This window comes from Felis catus, chromosome B1 (assembly GCF_018350175.1).
Source record: "Felis catus isolate Fca126 chromosome B1, F.catus_Fca126_mat1.0, whole genome shotgun sequence".
Classification (NCBI taxonomy): Eukaryota; Metazoa; Chordata; class Mammalia; order Carnivora; family Felidae; genus Felis; species Felis catus.
This window is the reverse complement of record NC_058371.1, coordinates 60,233,003-60,252,410: the sequence shown is the minus strand read 5'-3', so window position 1 is coordinate 60,252,410 and position 19,408 is coordinate 60,233,003. Positions and strand designations below refer to the sequence as shown.

At 35.1% G+C, this 19,408-nt stretch overlaps 1 pseudogene; it reads right to left on the bottom strand.

Annotated features, from left to right (window-relative positions):
* Positions 1-10,832: 10,832 nt before the first annotated feature.
* LOC123385141 lies at positions 10,833-18,116 on the bottom strand (annotated as a pseudogene).
* Positions 18,117-19,408: the final 1,292 nt, after the last annotated feature.

Here is a 19,408-nt window from a genome sequence, read left to right as displayed (position 1 = left end):
GGTCATGGGATTGAACCCCAAGTTGGGCTCTGCACTGAGTGTGAAGCCTGCTTAACATTCTCTGTCTCTCTCTCTCTCTCTCTCTCTCTCTCTCTCTCTCTCTCTGCTCCTCTCTTTGCTTGATTTCTATCTTTCTCTAAACAAAAAATAAATTAGTTTCTGCACAGTAAAGGAAACCATCAACAAAACAAAAAGGCAATCTACAGAGTGGGAGAAGATATTTGCAAATGACATATCTGATAAAGGGTTAGTATCCAAAATATATACAGAACTTATACAACTCAACAATCCAAAATGAATAATCCAATTAAAAAATGTAGCCACTAGGTGGCTCAGACGGTTAAGCATTTGACTCTTGTTTCAGCTTAGGTCATAATCTCATGGTTTGTGGGTTGGACCCTTGCATTGGGCTCCTCACTGACAGTGCAGAGCCTACTTGGGATTCTCTCTCCCTTTCTCTCTTATCCTGCCTTGCTTGTTCTCCCTTGCTCTCTCTCTCTCTCTCTCTCTCTCTCAAAATAAATAAACTTAAAAAAATTGAAAGTGGGGAAATAATTTATATTTCATGCTCCATATTTTACTGAGTCCAAATTGAAATTCTATTCAACATATAGCAACTACTACTAGCTGAGAAATCCTCTGTGTGGCCTGTGAAAGACAAGTTTCTTAATTTTCACAAAGTATCCAGGGTCATGTAAACAGGGCTCTAACCAGTTTCTCTAATTTGTTTGGAGTCCATCATACCCATGGGAAAAACTTCTAAATGTGTCCTCAACAGAGGTTAAAGAATCCATAAACATGTCTGTTGGGCCATGTGTTGGAATTGTCTTAGGGAAGCCATACAGTGGTAGATAATGCTAAACTTTGTATGGAACCAGAAAGGATCCTGAATAGTCAAAGTAATGTTGAAAAAGAAAACCAAGGCTGAAGGCATCACAATTCCAGACTTTAATCTGTATTACAAAGCTGTAATCATCAAGACAGTATGGTACTGGCACAAAAACAGACATAGATCAATGGAACGGAATAGAGAACCCACAAATGGACCCACAAATGTATGACCAACTAATCTTTGAAAAAGCTAGAAAGAGAATCCAATGGAAAAAAGAGAGTCTCTTTAGCAAATGGTACTGGGAATACTGAACCGTGACCTGCATAAGAATGAAACTTAACCACTTTGTTACACCACAGACAAAAATAAATTCAAAATGGATGAAAGACCTAAATGAGATGTCAGGAAACCAACAAAATCCTCCAGAAGAACACAGGCAGCAACCTCTTTGACCATGGCCACAGCAACTTCTTACTAGACATGTCTCTGGAGGCAAGAGAAGCAAAAGCAAAAATGAACTGTTGGAACCTCATCAAGATAAAAATCTTCTGCACAGCAAATAAAACAAACAATAAAACTAAAAGGCAACAGAAGAAATGGGAGCATTTACAAATGACATATCAGATAAAGAGTTAGTATCCAAAATCTTTAAATGGATAAAGAAGATGTGGTATACGTATAAAATGGAATATGACTCGGGGCGCCTGGGTGGCGCAGTCGGTTAAGCGTCCGACTTCAGCCAGGTCACGATCTCGCGCTCCGTGAGTTCGAGCCCCGCGTCGGGCTCTGGGCTGATGGCTCAGAGCCTGGAGCCTGTTTCCGATTCTGTGTCTCCCTCTCTCTCTGCCCCTCCCCCGTTCATGCTCTCTTTCTCTCTGTCCCAAAATAAATAAAAACGTTGAAAAAAAATTAAAAAAAAATTTTTAAAAATAAAATGGAATATGACTCAGTGATCAAAATGAATGAAATCTTGCCATTTGTAATAACATAGATGGAACCAGAATGTATTATGCTAAGTGAAATAAATCAGTTAGAGACAGACAAGTATCATAATTTCACTCATACGTGGAATTAAAAAAAAAAGATGAACATAGTGGAAGGAAGGAAAAATAAAATAAAAACAGAGAAGGAAGAAAACCAAAAGAGCTTCTTAAATATAGAGAACAAACTGAGGGTTTCTGGAGGGGAGTTCAGTGGGGGGATGGGCTAAATAGGTGATGGGCATTAAAGAGGGCACTTGTGGAAATGAGCACTGGGTGTTGTATGTAAATGATGAATCACTGGGTTCTAATCCAGAAACCAATAAATACTACACTGTATGTTAACTAACTTGAATTTAAATAAATTAACTATGTACATAAATAAATAATTTTTAAAAAGCAACATAAATAAGGCAGGTGTGTTGAAGAGGACCAAATTCAACATGGCAGTATGAGTTAATACAGTATATTGTGAGACTGAATATTGAGCACTTGAGCACTAAAAACCCAATGCTTCCTCTACCCCACATATCATCACCACCATTGTTGCTGTTTGTGCTTGAGAATGTTTTGGAATGGCTAAGCTACAATAGAAATAAAAGAAATGCTTGTCTGATGGTCCAATTCAGAGATAAATGAGCTTTCTCACAAGAGAAGGCAATTTTCTCTGACCAAGAAGCAGATTCTGAAGATTTAGTGAGGGGTGATAGCAGAGATAGGAATCTAAAAGGAAAATCCTTGGGTAGCATGTCCAGATGGTCCATAACTGAAGGCTGCAACCCACAGATCATGTGCTCAATAATAAATAACGAATGTGTCCTATTGTTATGCTCTCCCCAAAACCAACTAATTGACCACTTGCCAAGTATTAAAAGTTACTTTAAGAACTAAATACCTTTTTTGGGGCGCCTGGGTGGCGCAGTCGGTTAAGCGTCCGACTTCAGCCAGGTCACGATCTCGCGGTCCGGGAGTTCGAGCCCCGCGTCAGGCTCTGGGCTGATGGCTCAGAGCCTGGAGCCTGTTTCCGATTCTGTGTCTCCCTCTCTCTCTGCCCCTCCCCCGTTCATGCTCTGTCTCTCTCTGTCCCAAAAATAAATAAACGTTGAAAAAAAAATTAAAAAAAAAAGAACTAAATACCTTTTTAAAATATATTTTATAAAATGTCAACACTATTGAAATTAAGGACTGGTTTACTTTTTTTTTTCTTTCTTCAACTTCTATTTTACAAGAATTTAACTTTGAGGATAATATTGAAAATGGATTTGTCCAATTTGTTTTTCTCTTGCCTTTTCTGCCAACCTTAAAATTCCACTAATATTTCTATTATCAAGAGGAAAGGCTCTAAAATAAACCTCTTGAATTTAAAACCTCCCTACCTTACTTGCTAGCTGTTTTACTTTAGACAAGTTGTATATTTCTAAGACTGAATTTCTTCATCTGTAAAATTAGAGCATTTCTGTTCACCATCTCTGAGGGCTCCTGAGAAAACAAAATGAATTAATACAACTGAAGTCCTTAGAACATTACCTGAAGCCAAATAAGTATTCAATAAATATTGGATACCACTCTTATCATTAGATTCTTTTAAGGACATCTGATATTTTGCCTTTGTCCTAAAGATGGAAAGGAACAACTTTATGCAAAATATGTCTCAGGAAGCAGAAGAAAGATATTAGAAGAAAAACAACCTGAGGCATGACACTTTTAAGTAATTTTTTTTGTTACAACTTACATAAAATAAAATTCACTCATTTTTAAATAAACAGTTTGATAAGTTTTAACAGATATCAAAATGTGTAACCATAAGCAAGAACAATGTCAGCATGCCAGAAAGTTCCCTAAAGTCCCTCAGCAATCATCCCCACCCACTCAGAGCCCCAGGCATCACAGATGTGCCTTCTATCACTACAGATTATTTATGCCTTTTCTAGAATCTCATTAAAATGGAATCATACATTATTTATTCTTTTGCTCCTACTTTTTTTGCTCAGAATAATCTTCTTTGTATTAATTCATGTTGTTTCTTTCTTTTACCAGTAGCTTATTCCTTTTAAATGCTAAGTAGTATTATATTGTGTGAACATATTATAGTTTATTCATTCACTTGTTGAGGGACATTTAGTAGTTTCTGGTTTAGGACTATTAGTAATAAAGATGCTATGAATATTTGTACCCATTTCTGGATGGATACATGCTTTCTTATCTCTTGGAGCATGGAGTCAGAAGGTAAGTGTTATATTTAAGTTTCTTAGAAAGTTAACATTTTAGAAAATTGTCTAAAATGGTTGTACTATTTTATATTTCATCCAGCAGTATATGAGAATTCCAATAATCTAAATTTTCACCTGCATTTGCTACTTCCACGTATTTTTAATTTAAATTCTATCTTACTGTGTGTAAAATGTCTTATTGGTTTTATTTTATATTTCCCTGATGAATAAAGTTGGTCAACATCTTTTGACATGCATATTGGCCTTTTTTATATCTTCAAATGTGAAATGTTGGTACAAATATTTTGTGTATTTGTAACTGAGTTGTTTGTATCATTTTATAATATTGAACAGTTTTTATCTGTTCAACATACACACTTTTTTCTGATATATGTGTGGCAAATATTTCCTCACACTATGTGGATTCTCTTTTTGCTTTCTTAATAATGTCTTTTGAGAATAAGAAAGTTTTCATTCTGATAAAGAAAACTCCATGTGTGTATATGTGTGTACGTATACAACTTGCGTATACACATACCACACACACACACACACACACACACACACACACACACATGCCCACATATATAGTTTTTTTATTTATGTATTTTTTTAAAAAAAATTTTTTTTCAACGTTTATTTATTTTTGGGGACAGAGAGAGACAGAGCATGAACAGGGGAGGAGCAGAGAGAGAGGGAGACACAGAATCGGAAACAGGCTCCAGGCTCCCAGCCATCAGCCCAGAGCCCGACGCGGGGCTCGAACGCCCGGACCGCGAGATCGTGACCTGGCTGAAGTCGGACGCTTAACCGACTGCGCCACCCAGGCGCCCCTATTTATGTATTTTATGCCTTACCTCATAAATCTGTACCCAACTAAAAATCACAAAGATGCTCTTCTATGTTCTCACTGGCAGTGTTATAATTTTAGCTTTCACATTTAGCTTTCTGATCTATTTCAAGTTATTTTTCTATGTGTGTATATGTGAGGAAAATGGTTGAGGGGTTTTGTTTGTTTGTTTTTGTTTTGTTTTGCTTTAGTGGATATCAGTTTTTCCAGCATCATTTTTAAAATTGAAAAACCATCCTTTCTGCATTCAAAATCTCAACAGGCTTTGTTATGTTACCATAACATCTTTGTTGAAAACCAATTGACTATACATATGGGTCCATTTTTGTACTATATTTCTATACTATATCCCTGTAAGGTCATCCCTGTGCCAATGCCATGTTGTCTTGGTTACTGTACCTTTATAATATGGTTTTATGTCTAAGAAAATAAATATTGCCACTTTGGGGGTTTTCCCCCCATACTGTGTATCTTTCCTTTGCATTTTCTTTTAAATATTAGAATGAATTTGTCAATTTCTACTTACTCCCAAAGCAAAGCCTGTTGAGATTTTGAAAATAATTGCATTGACTCTCCAGATCAATTTGGGAAGAACTTACATCTACAAATGATGAGTCTTCCAAACCATGTACATGGCATGGTTTTAAATTTATTTGATATTTCCATATTTTTCCTTCGCAATGTTTTGTAATTTTCAGTGCACACATCTTGCACATATTTTTCTAAATTTATGTCTACGTATTCCATGTTTTTTGGTGCTGGTTTAACGTGAATTTATTAAAAATCAATATTCTAACTCTTCACTGCTACCATAAAGATATATTTTTAATATTAAGCATTACTTTATTTCCTCATTTACTTATAAGTTCTTTTAGCTTTTGTGTAGATTCTTTAGTATTTTCAACATTGTCGATAATCACATTATGAGAATAGAGACTCTTCTATTACTTTATTTCAATCTTTATGTTTTTTTGTTTTTAAATGTTTTTTTTTATTTATTTTTGGGACAGAGAGAGACAGATCATGAACGGGGGAGGGGCAGAGAGAGAGAGAGAGGGAGACACAGAATCGGAAACAGGCTCCAGGCTCCGAGCCATCAGCCCAGAGCCTGACGCGGGGCTCGAACTCACGGACCGCGAGATCGTGACCTGGCTGAAGTCGGTCGCTCAACCGACTGTGCCACCCAGGCGCCCCACAATCTTTATGTTTTTACTTCACTTCCTTTACTTACTTTAATGTACTTGGTGGAGGTTCCATTGTAAAAGTGCATAGCATTGATGACAACACACATAACTCTTGTTCCCGATGAGAAGGGCAAAATATTCAGTTTTTTACTGTTCAATGTGAAATCGGCTCCTATTCATTTGTCCTTCAGTAGATTGAAGAAGTTCTCTTTTATGCTAAGTCGTTAAGAGCTTTTAATCATGAGTTGGTGTTAAATAAGAGCAAAGATTTTTTTTTCTACACATATTGAGATAATCAAAAGTTTTTGCTTCTGAGTTTCCAAAATTTACAGCGAGTGAATTACTTTGAGTGATTTTTTTTTAGTTCTAAAACCAGCCATCCGTTTTTGAGATAAGCTCCACATGGTTAGAGTATATTATCCTTTATCTATGGCTCTATTGTATTTCCTAATGTTTTTAAAAGGGTTTTTTTGCATCAGTGATTATTAGGAATATTGTTCTGAAGTTTTATTGTTTTTCTAAAACCTTTTTTTTTGTTTGTTTTATCCTCAAGAAAATACTACCTTGATAAAGGCAGTTGGGACTTTTTCCCTCTGTCTTGATTTTCTGAAAAAAGAAAATGTATGTGTTAATATATTTTCTTCCTTAAATTTTGGATATACGTCAACAATGAAGCCAACTGGGCCTAGAATTTTCTTTATGAGAAGGTTTTCAATTGTATATTCAATTTCCTCAGTCAAAACAGTACTGTTTTGAGTTTTTATTTCTTCCCGCTTCAGTTTTGGTTAACTTGTGATTATCAAGGACTTTATGATTTTTTTCAAACTGATGCATTTATTATATATATGTATATTTTTTTCCATTGTATATTCTCAAAAACTTTCTGTGGATCTGTACTGATGTCCACATTTTCATTTCTGATAATGGATGTTTATCTTTCCTTTTTTTATTTGTTTTTACATCATTTTATCTAGAAATATATCAATATTATGTACTTTGTCAAAGAAACATATTTTAGTTTTAATCGGTTTTCTCAATTTTTTTTTTTTTTTGCTTTTCAAATTTCACTAATATCCTCTCTTAACTATTTGCCATCTACTTACTATATACATGACTTGTTTTGTGGCCCAGTATAAGGTTCATCTTGGTGAACATTTCATGTACATTTATAAAACACAGTTGTTCTGCAGTTGTTCAGCCCAGTGTTCAAGTTGTAGTGAGAGTGGATATCCCTTTCTTGTTCCTGACAGTATTTAGAGGAAATGGTCTCAGTTTTTCCCCCACTAAGAATAATGTTATCTATGGGTTTTCATAGATGGCCTTTATTCTGTTGAAGTATGTTCCCTCTAAACCTACTTTGTTGAGGATTTTTATCATGAATGGATGTTGTACTTTTGTCAAATGCTTTTTCTGTGTCTATTGAAACAATCATACGGTTCGTATCATTTCTCTTATCATGTTGGTTGATTTGTGAATACTGAATCACCCTTGCAACCAATGAATAAATCCCACTAGATCACACTGAATGAATTTTTGTAATGTATTGTTGAATTCAGTTTGCTAATATTTCATTGAGAATTTCTGCATCTGTGTTCATCAGGGATATTGGCCTGTAGTTCTCTTTCTTAGTGGAGTCTTAATCTGGTATCAGGTATCATAGAATGAATTTGGAAGTTTTCCTTCCTTTCCTGTTTTGTTTTGTTTTTTTGTTTTTGTTTTTTGTTGTTGTTTGTTTGGTTGGGTTTTGTTTTGTTTTGTTTTGTTTTGTTTGGAATAGTTTGAGAAGAATAGGTTTTAAGTCTTCTTTAAATGTTTGGTAAAATTCTCCTGTGAGGACATCTGGTCCTGGACTTTTCTTTGTTGGGAGATTTTGTTTTATTACTGATTCAACTTCTTTGTTGGTTATTGCTCTGTTCAAGTTTTCCATTTCTTCATGCTTCAGTTGTGATAGGTTATATGTTTCTAGGAATTTAACCATTTTTTTCCAAGTTGTCCAATTTGTTGGCATATAGTTTTTCATAATATTCCCTTATAATCCTTTGTATTTCTGTGATATCGGCTGTTATTTCTCCTCTCTTGTTCATGGTTTTACTTATTTGAGTCCTTTCTCTTTTATTTTTGATAATTCCAGCTAGAATTTTATCAATTTAATTAATATTTTTAATGAACCAGCTCCTTGTTTCATTGGTCTGTTGTATTGTTTTTTGGCTTCTACATCATTTCATTTCTGCTCTAACATTTATTATTTCTTCCTTCTGGTGGTTTTAGGTTTTATTTGCTGTTCTTTTCCTAGTTTCTTTAGATTGTAAGGTTAGATTGTTTATTTGAGATTTTTCTTGCTCGTTGAGGTAGGCCTGTATTGCAATATATTCTTCCCTCTTAGGACCACTTTCACTGCATCCCAAAGATTTTGAACCATAGTGTTTTCATTTTCATTTGTTTCCATGTATTTTTTTTATTTCTTCTTTGATTTCCTGGTTGACCCATTCATTGCTTAATAACATGTTATTTAACCTCTATGTATTTGTGATCTTTCCAAATTTCTTCTTGTGATTGACCTCTAGTTTCATGGTTTGTGGTCAGAAAAGGTGCATGGTACAATTCCACTCTCTTTGTATTTGCTGAAACCTGTTTTGTGACCTCATATGTGACGTATTCTGGACAACATCCCATGTGCATTTGAATAGAATGTGTTATCTGCTGTTTTAGGATGGAACGTTCTGAATATATCTGTTAAGTCTATCTGTTCCAGAGTGTCATCTAAAGCTATTGTTTCCTTGTTGATTTTCTATCCAAATGATCTATTCATTGATGTGAAGGCATTGTTAAAATATCCTACTGGTATTGTATTATTATTAGCTTCCTTATATTTGTTATTACTTAATATATTTGGTCCTCCCATGTTGCATGCATAATTATTTATGTTTGTTATATCTTCTTGTTGCATGGATCCCTTAATTATGATATAATTCCCTCCTTCATCTCTTGTTACAGTCTTTGTTTTAAAATCTAGTTTGTCTGATATAAGTATGGCTACTACAGCTTTCTTTTTAAATTCATTAGCATGATAGATGGTTCACCATCCCCTCACTTTCAAACTGCAGGTAACTTTAGGTCTAAAGTGAGTGTCTTGTAGGCAGCATATATATGGGTCTTGTGTTTTTCATCCATTCTGACACCCTATGTCTTTTGATTGGAATGGTTAGTACATTTACTTTCAAATGTTTGTTTCTGGAGATGTTCTCTGATCTTTTCTTGTTTTTGTCAGTTTTGGTCTTTCTGTTCCACTCAGAGTCCCCTTTAACATTTCTTGCAGGGATGGTTTAGTGGTTAAGAACTCCTTTAATTTTGTTTGTCTGGGAAACTCTATGTACCCTTCTATTCTGAAATATAAACTTGCTGGATAGAGTATTCACGGCTGCATATTTATTCCATTCAGCACTTTGAATATCATTCCACTCTCTTCTGGCTTGGTACATTTTTGTTGAAAAATCTCCTACTAGCTTTATGCGTTTTCCCTTGTAATCTAAGGACTTCTTTTGTCTTGCTGCTTTTAGGATTCTTTCTTTATCACTAGATTTTGCAAATTTAATTCCAATATGTCTTGATTTGGGCCTGCTCTTGTTGATTCTGATGGGAGTTCTCTGTGCTTCCTACATCCAGATGTCTATTTCCTTCCCCAGCTTAGAAAACTTTTCAGCTATTATTTCTTGAAATAAAGTCTCTGCCCCCTTTTCTCTCTCTTCTTCTTCTTGGACTCCTATAATATGAATATTACTATATTTCATGGAGTCACTGAGTTCTCTGAGTCCATCCTCATATTCCATAATTCCTCTTTATCTCTTTTGTTCAGCTTCATTATTTCCATTATTTTGTTTTCTTGTGAGTAATTTGTTCCTCTGCTTCTTCCAGCCTGCTGTTCATTGCATCAAGCCTGTTTCCAATCTTGTTTACTGCATTTTTCCTCTCTGATTGATTCTTTTGTAAGCCTTTTATCTCTATAGTAAGGTTCTCACTGATTTCTTCTATTCTTTTCTCAAGCCCAGTGAGTAACCTTATGATTGTTGCTTTAGGTTCTTATATCAATTTGCTTATGATAAGCAATTTCTCTGGGTATGGCATTATCTGGTTCTTTCATTTGAGATGAATTCTTCTATCTTGGCCTTTTTTCTAAGTCTACCTCCTTCTCTGTGTTAGAAAAGCCAGTTATGTTTCCTTCTTATGAAAGTAATGACCTTATGAGGAAAAGGTCCTGTAGTGCCCAGGGCCTGGGTGTCCCTCTGGTGTGTGCTGCATGTGCTTTGCTGTTGTGTTTTGGCTGCTCTGTCCTTCAGGTCATTTGTCTACAGAGGCTCTTCTTGACTGTTCTGGGCAGTGTTTGGTCCCTGGCCTGAATGTGGTGAGTTTTCATTAGATGTATTCTGATCTGCTTGTGAAATGAGACTTGACACCAACTCTACCAGAACCAAGGCTCTGCAGAACTCGGGTCAAGAAACATCATATGGGCAGGGGTTTATGTTGGGGAAAGGCCTGCCATACTGGAACCGAGGGAACTTGACTGAAAGAGCAGTCATACCAGAGTATAGGGTGTCAGGCTTGGTGTAAGCAGTTAGGCATCCATTGTTCATTCTGGGCTGCTTCCCCCAGGTGTCTCGCTGTTTATGTTGAGGGGTGGGGGAGAAAAAATGGCCTCAGCCAGTTCCTTTCTTTCTGAGCGGCATCTCTATGAATGCTGCCTCTCAGGATCAGGCTCTGAGATCAAATAATCTCCCCACTGTGTGTCTCATGTGTTTTTCAGATTGCTGTTTCCAAGCTGTCTGCCCCTGGGGTTGTTTGCCTGCCTTGTCTCCAGAAGCATTACAGTGCCCTCTGGGTTCTATCCCAGCCAAACCCACTGACTTTTAAAATTCTAGGCTTTAAAGAAGTGGTGTGGGCCAGGTTTGTGCTCGTCTTCTAGGGGCAGGGCCCACCAAGCTGGGACTGAAGCACTCTTGACCGAGTCACATTCATTTTTAAATGATATTTATACTGTATAGAAATTTATAGTTTGGCACATTTTTTTTTCTTTCAGCACTTTGAAGATGTTCTTCCATTATTCTCTGTTTTGTTGTTGTTGTGTTTAATTTTTATTTCACAATCAGAGCCTTAAATCTGCAATCCAGCCAGACTTGGAGGGGAATAAGGAAAATATGGAGGCCACAGAATTGTAATGAAAGCATAAAGATTATGGATATTTTGAGCAGATTGAGGCAAAGGGGTACTTTTCTGAGCAATAGAAGGAATGGTCTGGTAGTTAAGATAAAACACAAGTCAAATTTATTAGATTTGTCCACAGTCAGCAATGGGGATCTTGCTGTTCTTGCTATTCCTGGGCCCAAAGTGCTCCATGGTTTCCACAATATTCATGCCCTTTTTCACCTTGCCAAAGACCACATGCTTGCCATCCAACTACTCAGTCTTTGCAGTGCTGATTAAAAACTGGGAATCATCTATGTTTGGTCTAGCATATGGCATGGACAAGATGCTAGGACTTGTATGCTTCAGGATGAAATTTTCATCATCAAATTGCTCCCCATAGGTTGACTTCTTCCCAGTGCCATCATGGCATGTGAAGTCATGACCCTTGCACTTAAATCCCAGAATAATCTTGTGAAAGCAGGCACCTTTATAACCAAATCATTTCTCCTCAGAGCTCAGAGTAGGAAATTTTCTGTTGTTTTTGGAACTTTGTCTGTAATCAGCTCAGTGGAGACACAGCCCAAGGAATCACTATCCAAGGAATATGCTGGGGTTGACCATGGCTGGGTAGCATGGGTAGCTCCAGGGTGGCTTGTGTGTGCAAGGCCACTGTTTCACTTTCATTTGGGTAACATTATTTTTTTGAGAGATGACCGTGTATATTTTTGTTTTTCTATTTGTATTGTGTTTCTTTTCTCTCTGGCTGCTTTTATAATAAAATTTAAATTTCTCACTATCCCTGGATTTCAAAACATTTATTAAAATATTTCTTGCTATGGTCATATCTGTGATTAGCCTACATAAGATTCACTGAGCTTTTCCTTTTTTTTTGATTTGTGGATTATTGGCATCTATCAAATTTGGAAACATTATTCCTTAAAGTTGTTTTCTGCCCTTCTCTCCTCTTTCTAGAACTGCAATTGCACATATGCTACACTACATGATAGTGCTTTGCAGGTAACTAATACTGTTCATTTTCTTTCTTTTTTTTCTTTTTTTATCTTTATACTTAGGCCTAAATAGTCCTCTGCCTTTAAGTTCTCCCCTGCCTCTATTTTTTCCTTCCAATCTCTTACATTATTTTATTCTCGCCCAGCGAATTTTGCATCTCAGCTATTACATTTTTCATTTGGAAAAATTCTTTTTGTTCTTTTCTATAAATGCTATTCTTTTCTATAAATAAATATTTCTATTTCTATTTCTATATTTATATTTCTAAATATTATATTTCTATAAAAATATAAATATAAATGCTTTTCTTTTCTATAAATGCTATTTCTCTCCTAATTATGTTCTTTTTTTCCTCTACACCCTTGAGCATATTTATTATATTTATAACATATATTTTATTTTATTTTTAATGTTTATTCATTTTTTGAGAGACAGAGACAGAGATAGAGTGGGGGAGGGGCAGAGAGAGAGGGAGACACAGAATCGGAAGCAAGCTGCAGGCTCTGAACTGACAGCACAGAGCCTGATGTGGGACTCAATTCACAAACCGTGAGATCATGACCTGAGCCGAAGTCGGTCGCTTAATGGACTGATCCACCCAGGCGCCCCTATAATATACATTTTACATTCTTGTCTTCAAATCCAATGATCTCCATTATTTCTAGGTTTTTTTTATTAACTGATTTTCTTCTTGGTTATGGGTCACATTTGAAAGTTTCCATATGTCTTACTTATTTTGTATTGGATGCTTGACTTTGCATGCTTAATTCAGAATTCTACTTGGCTGAAAAAAACGCAAATAATTTTCAGCTCTGTGTGAACACTGGGATTTATTCAATTTATAATTCTCTGAGAGTTGTCTTGCTTGTATTCCTGGAGTCACGCATTGTGTAGGTATAGATCAGTAAATAGCCAAAGACTCCAGGCTCCATAGGATTCTTCTCCTTATTTCTTGAGCTCTTTTTACTTTATAGTTACCTCACTATGTTATTCTGTTCGGCAAATTTCAGCTGCCTCAGACTACAACTCCTGTCTGTCTTTTCATTTTGAAAAATTGTCGAGCTCTGCTTATATTCTCCCTTCTTGTACTGTGGAGTAAAAAGCACATCTAGTTAAGAAGTCCAGTGAAATTTTAGTTCTCATCTCATTTATTCTTTCTCTCAAGGTTTGCAGTCTTATTTTTCCTGTTGTACCAATACCCGGACACATATGTTTTATATATTTTATCCAGATATTTTAGCAGACTGTAAGTTCTGCACCAGAAATTTTCATGGATAGAAGCAGAAGTTAAACGTGGCATGGTATTTTAATTACAAATTTTATGTGGCCACCAATCCTTACTCAATATGAAATATACTCATATATTAACTGCCTCTTCCCATCTGATGCTGTGAGGCAGCATTCTAATAGCAGACAGACATATAATCTCTCTGGTTTCCAATCTTCTTAATTCTGGTATGTAAGTATCCTGCAGATTATTCTCATTTTTTCCACCATGCTCTTCCTGAATCAAAACTGATAGTTAAAATTTATTACTGAATCCACATTCATGCAAACTTTGTTCCTAAGTTTATTTCAAATGGGTATAATACCCCAATTTCATTGATTTATGAAAAAAACTTAAAATATGCCAAGTTTAAACATTCTTCAGGTGCAATATAAGGAATCATTAGGAACAACTGTAAAGTGAGAAAGACAGTTTTTTTGGATCTTTAAAAAATAGACTAAGCTCTCTATGAAATCGTGTCACAGGAACTAATGAATTTATTATTGATATAATATATATAACTTATTATAAATAAATTTATAAACAATGAATCATTCAGGTCCCAGTTATTGCCACAAAACATCTTAATACGAAAGAGAAATAGCAAATAATACAGCACAGAGGTCTGAAAATGTATTTAAAAACATTTCAACAATGACTTTCATATGAATTTATGGAAACCACCAAGGATACTAAAATGCTCTTTATTAAAGAAAAATTAGGGACACCTTGGGTGGCTCAGTTGGTTAAGCAACCAACTTCGGCTCAGGTCATAATCAAATGGTCAGTGGTTTCGAGTTCCATTTCAGGTCTGTGCTCTCAGCTTGGAGCCTGAAGCCTGATTCAGATTCTGTGTCTCCCTCTCACTCTGCCCCTCCCCCATTTTCACTCTTTCTCTCTCTCAAAAATAAATAAACATTAAAAAAAAGAAAAGAAAAATTAGAGTCAGGAATAATTACTAAAGGTTACCCTTGGAGGGAAAATCTTCACATTGGGTATTACTACAACAAAAGGATATGGTCAGGACAATTCTAATTTGCCACTAACAGCTTTAATCTGTGTTGAAGAAAAAAAAATGGTATGAAGTTTTGATGTTCAAGCACATTTGTCACAAACAGAAGGATTGCAGAACACCTCACAAGAAACATTTTTCTAATGTTGACCACATAGGTAAATTTTCCTGCATATTTTATTTAGGAAAAAAAAAGATGATTAGAATAGGACATTACTGTGCTTTTCTTTAGATGAATATGTATTTTAAAATTGAGCAGGAGTTGAAGCTATTCACATTTTAAAAGCCATCTTCATTAGCAAACATTTATGACAAACGTTGAAATATTTTGTCTTCACTTGCACATATCTCCATAAGGATTTACAATCTGGCAATAGTTTCATTAAACATCTAAGAATACTTTGTCAGTTTGCATTTAAAAGCAAAACCTTATTTTTTTCAAAAAATAACAGTTACAATATGTGCTCAAGCACATAATCTGTGTTAATGTTAAGAAAAGAAACTCAAGTAAGAGTTACAGCATTCAAAGTACAGAGGGAAAGAAAAAGTCAATGTCATAAGATAAAAACCATTCTAACACAAACATTTTTGAGTATATCCACCTACAGGTTAGTAATGTATTGGCACTTACAGTAGGCAGGGCTAGGTAAGTGCTTAGCTTTGAGTGAATTAAAATCATGAATCATAAAAATAAGCTTTCTAATATTAGGAAAAAACAGTTGACTGTATTAATGTGCAAACCATTTTTAAACCTGAAGTTGATAGACTTTAGTCAATTTAAAAAATAAATGATTGAATTCAATTTAAAGTTGACTTTAATATAAACAATTAGAACTCAATATTGCTGAAATCTGTTAGTGATTTGGCTTTCAACCAGGAAATGATAAATTATTGTGTGTCATGCTGGTGAGAAAACAGTAGTCCAGAGAGATGAGACTAATTATAGGCAAAGATTGGTAGCAGGAAATTGATGTATGAGTCAATCCATGGGATAGTACCTGAAGTTCAGAGTATTTCACTTTGCAGAGTCAGAGAAGAGTAGTAAAGATAAAACACACTGTTCCTTACTTTAGTTTTGACAGCACTGGAGCAGTAATTTTGCACTCTTACATCTCATTTTAAAATCCACAGTTTTCTCACCGAAAAACAAAAAGACTTCAGCTGGTCCAGTAATTTTTAGGATTCTTTCTAACTCTAAAAATTCAATTACATTTTTAAATGAAGGAAAATTTGGCAGAATCAATGGAAGGACCAGCAGTTTCTCCTAAACAGAGATAAATATAATCTCAAATTCTTTCTTTCAGTAGACAATTTAAAATTTTGTCTTCAAATATTACATATACTTATATAAAGTGTTATATGTGTAATTTCTTTGTTTCAAGTATATTTTAGGTACGAATCTAGGGATAGAACTAAAAACAGTAGTTGAGATCAAAAATAATTTATAGCCCTAACATTCCCTTTCATCTATATAACTAAACTGCGTTCATTACCAGTTGAAATTATTTCTCTGCTCTTTCTAACCAAAATATGAAAATTATGGCAAATATATTTTACTTTCTACATTGTTTCACAAAACTAAAAAATCACAATAATAGATGGCCACAAATTCATTTTATCCAGGAAACTAATAACAATAAGTCTAGAAGAAAATTAAAAGTTCATTTATCTTTGAGGATACTCTGAATAAAAAAAAACAAAGGTGGATATATAAACCACTATAACCTCTAATCAGTTTCAATGAGACTCACTGAATTATATAGTTGAAAAAATTATAAAGAAGCCTTTAAAAATTGGTTAAACATTTCTGTAGTATTCCCATTTGTTCCTTGCTGAAGCACATCCAACAACAAGAAACTTATTTCTTTATAATAAAATATTATCATTTCAAAAGTTAAAAATGGATTCCTGCCTCCCTGAAACCTGTACAATTATATCTTATGCTGGCTCAACTCAGGACAATTATGTCCTTTCCTTCAACTAGCCAAATCTACCAGATAAAATCACGGGTACTCTTTTCTTCATGACATCTCCCTTAATATTGAAAGCACTTATTTCTCATTTTGTTCTACTTTCCTCTAAATAAGCCATCCATTATTCTTTATTCATTCTTGAAATGGTTTAAAGACTCCCCTTCATAACAGTGGGTTTCTTCAAAACGCACTCCAATCTGTCAGACGGATTTAATGTTAATTAAATTATTAACTTTTAATACTGTTAGATGTTATCAATTACTGTATTTACTCCTATGTCACTGTATTAGGGTTCTCCAGAGAAACAACCAATGCTAAGTACGTATGTATATATATAAAGACATAAATGTGAGACCTTGAAGCCATAAAAATCCTACAAGAGAACAAAGGCAATAACCTTTTTGATATCGGCCATATCAACTTCTTTCTAGGTATGATTCCTGAAGCAAGGAAAACAAAAGCAACAATAAACTATTAGGACTTCATCAAAATAAAAAAGCTTCTACATAGAGAAGGAAAAACTCAATAAAACTAAAAGACAGCCTGAAGAATGGGAGAAGATATTTGCAAATGACATATCTGATAAAGGGTTGATATGAAAATCTATAAAGAACTTATAAAACTCAACACTCAAAAAATGAATAATCCAATTTAAAAAAGGGCAGAATACATGAATATATTTTTCCAAAGAGGATATCTAAATGGCCAACAGACACATGAAAAGATGCTCAAAAATCACTCAACATCAGGGAAATGCAAATCAAAACTACAATGAGATACCCCCTAACATTTGACAGAACAGCTAAAATTAACAACACAAAAAACAACTGGTGTTGGCAAGAATGTGGAGAAAAGGAACCCTCTTGCACTGTTGGTGGGAATGCAAACTGGTGCAGCCACTGTGGAAAACAGTATGGAGGTTCCTCAAAAAGGAGGAAAAAATTATGTCACTACACACTTCTTTGAAGAAGGTGTTATGTATGTACAGCAATATATCAGAGGATAAATTTATTTGTGAAATACCTATAGGATCCTATGAAGATAGGAACTATAAAAAGCTCTTCTTTCCAGCTTACCTCAAAACCACCTCTCAGGTGATAGTGACTGCTGTAGCAAGACCTCCTGCCCACCCAGACCACCTAGACCTTTTGAGTTAAATCCCTAGCTTGCAACTTGCACCTGTGCAAGATGTACTGTGGAATGACCTCTAAAATGACCTATAATCACCTTTACCTGATTATAATACTAAAATCTCTACCCAAGGAGGAACCTTAGCCTCATTTACATAACATACAATGCATGTATAGACATGTTTCCTTAAGGAGCATGCATGATCTTATGTCCACCTCTGCATACAATGACAAGGTTTCCTTGTTTAAACATTGATCCTAACCCTAAACAAAAGAAACTCATTCACCCTCCCCCAGGATTCAAGGTTTGGGAAGCCATCCTCCTGATCTCCTTTAAAAAAAAGTATGTATGTATATATGTATGTATGCAGACAGAGAAAGATTATAAGGAATTTTCACATCCACTGTTTCTTCACAACTAGTATAATGTACCTGTGGCTTTAGACTCAGCACTAGACCTTGCATAGACTCATCCAGCAGCTCCCACATTTGCATAAGATCTAATTGCTATAATAAATTCTTCATTCTATATGAAGATGAAGAACTCTTCATCCTTAAGTAGCAGAATATACTCTCTTCTCCATTGCACATTCTCCAGAATAGACCATATACTGGGACACAAAGCAGCCCTCAGCAAGTACAAAAATATTGAGATCATACCGGGCGTATTTTCAGACCACAATGGTATGAAACTAGAAATCAAACACAAGAAAAAATTTGGAAAGGTAACAAATACATGGAGACTAAAGAACATCCTACTAGAGAATGAATGGGCTAACCAAGAAGTTAAAGAGGAACTTAAAAAGTTCATGGAAGCCGAAGAAAATGATGATAACACCACAACCCAAGACCTCTGGGACACAGCAAAGGCGGTCATGAGAGGAAAGTGTATAGCAATCCAGGCATTCCTAAAGAACAAAGAAAGATCTTAGATACACAACATAATCTTATGCCTTAAGGAGCTGGAAAAAGAACACCAAATAAAACCCAAAACCAGCAGAAGACAGGAAATAATAAAGATTAGAGCAGAAATTAATGCTATCAAAACCAAAAAAACAGTAGAACAGATCAATGAATTCAGAAGCTGGTTCTTTGAAAGAATTAACAAAATTGACAAACTACTAGTCAGTTTGATCAAAAAGAAAAAGGAAAGGATGCAAATAAATAAAATCAAGAATGAAAGAAGAGAGAGATCACAACCAACACAGCAGAAACAAAAACAATAAGAGAATATTATGAGCAATTATATGCCAATAAAATGGGCAATGTGGAAGAAATGGACAAATTCCTAGAAACATACACACTACCAAAACTGAAACAGGAAGAAATAGAAAATTTGAACAGACCCATAACCAGTAAGGAAACCAATTTAGTAATCAAAAATCTCCCAAAAAACAAGAGTCCAGGGCCAGATGGCTTTCCAGGGGATTTCTACCAAACATTTAAGGAAGAATGAACACCTACTCTCCTGAAGCTGCTCCAAAAAAATAGAAATGGAAGGAAAACTTCTAAACTCTTTCTATGAAGCCAGCATTACCTTGATTCCAAAACCAGACAGAGACCACACTAAAAAGGAGAACTATAGACCAATTTCCCTGATGAACATGGATGCACAAATCCTCAACAAGACATTAGCCAACCATATCCAATGATACATTAAAAAAATATTCACCACGACCAAGTGGGATTTATACCTGGGATGCAGGTTTGGTTCAATATCTGCAAAACAATCACTGTGATTCATCACATCAATAAAAGAAAGGACAAGAACCATATGATCC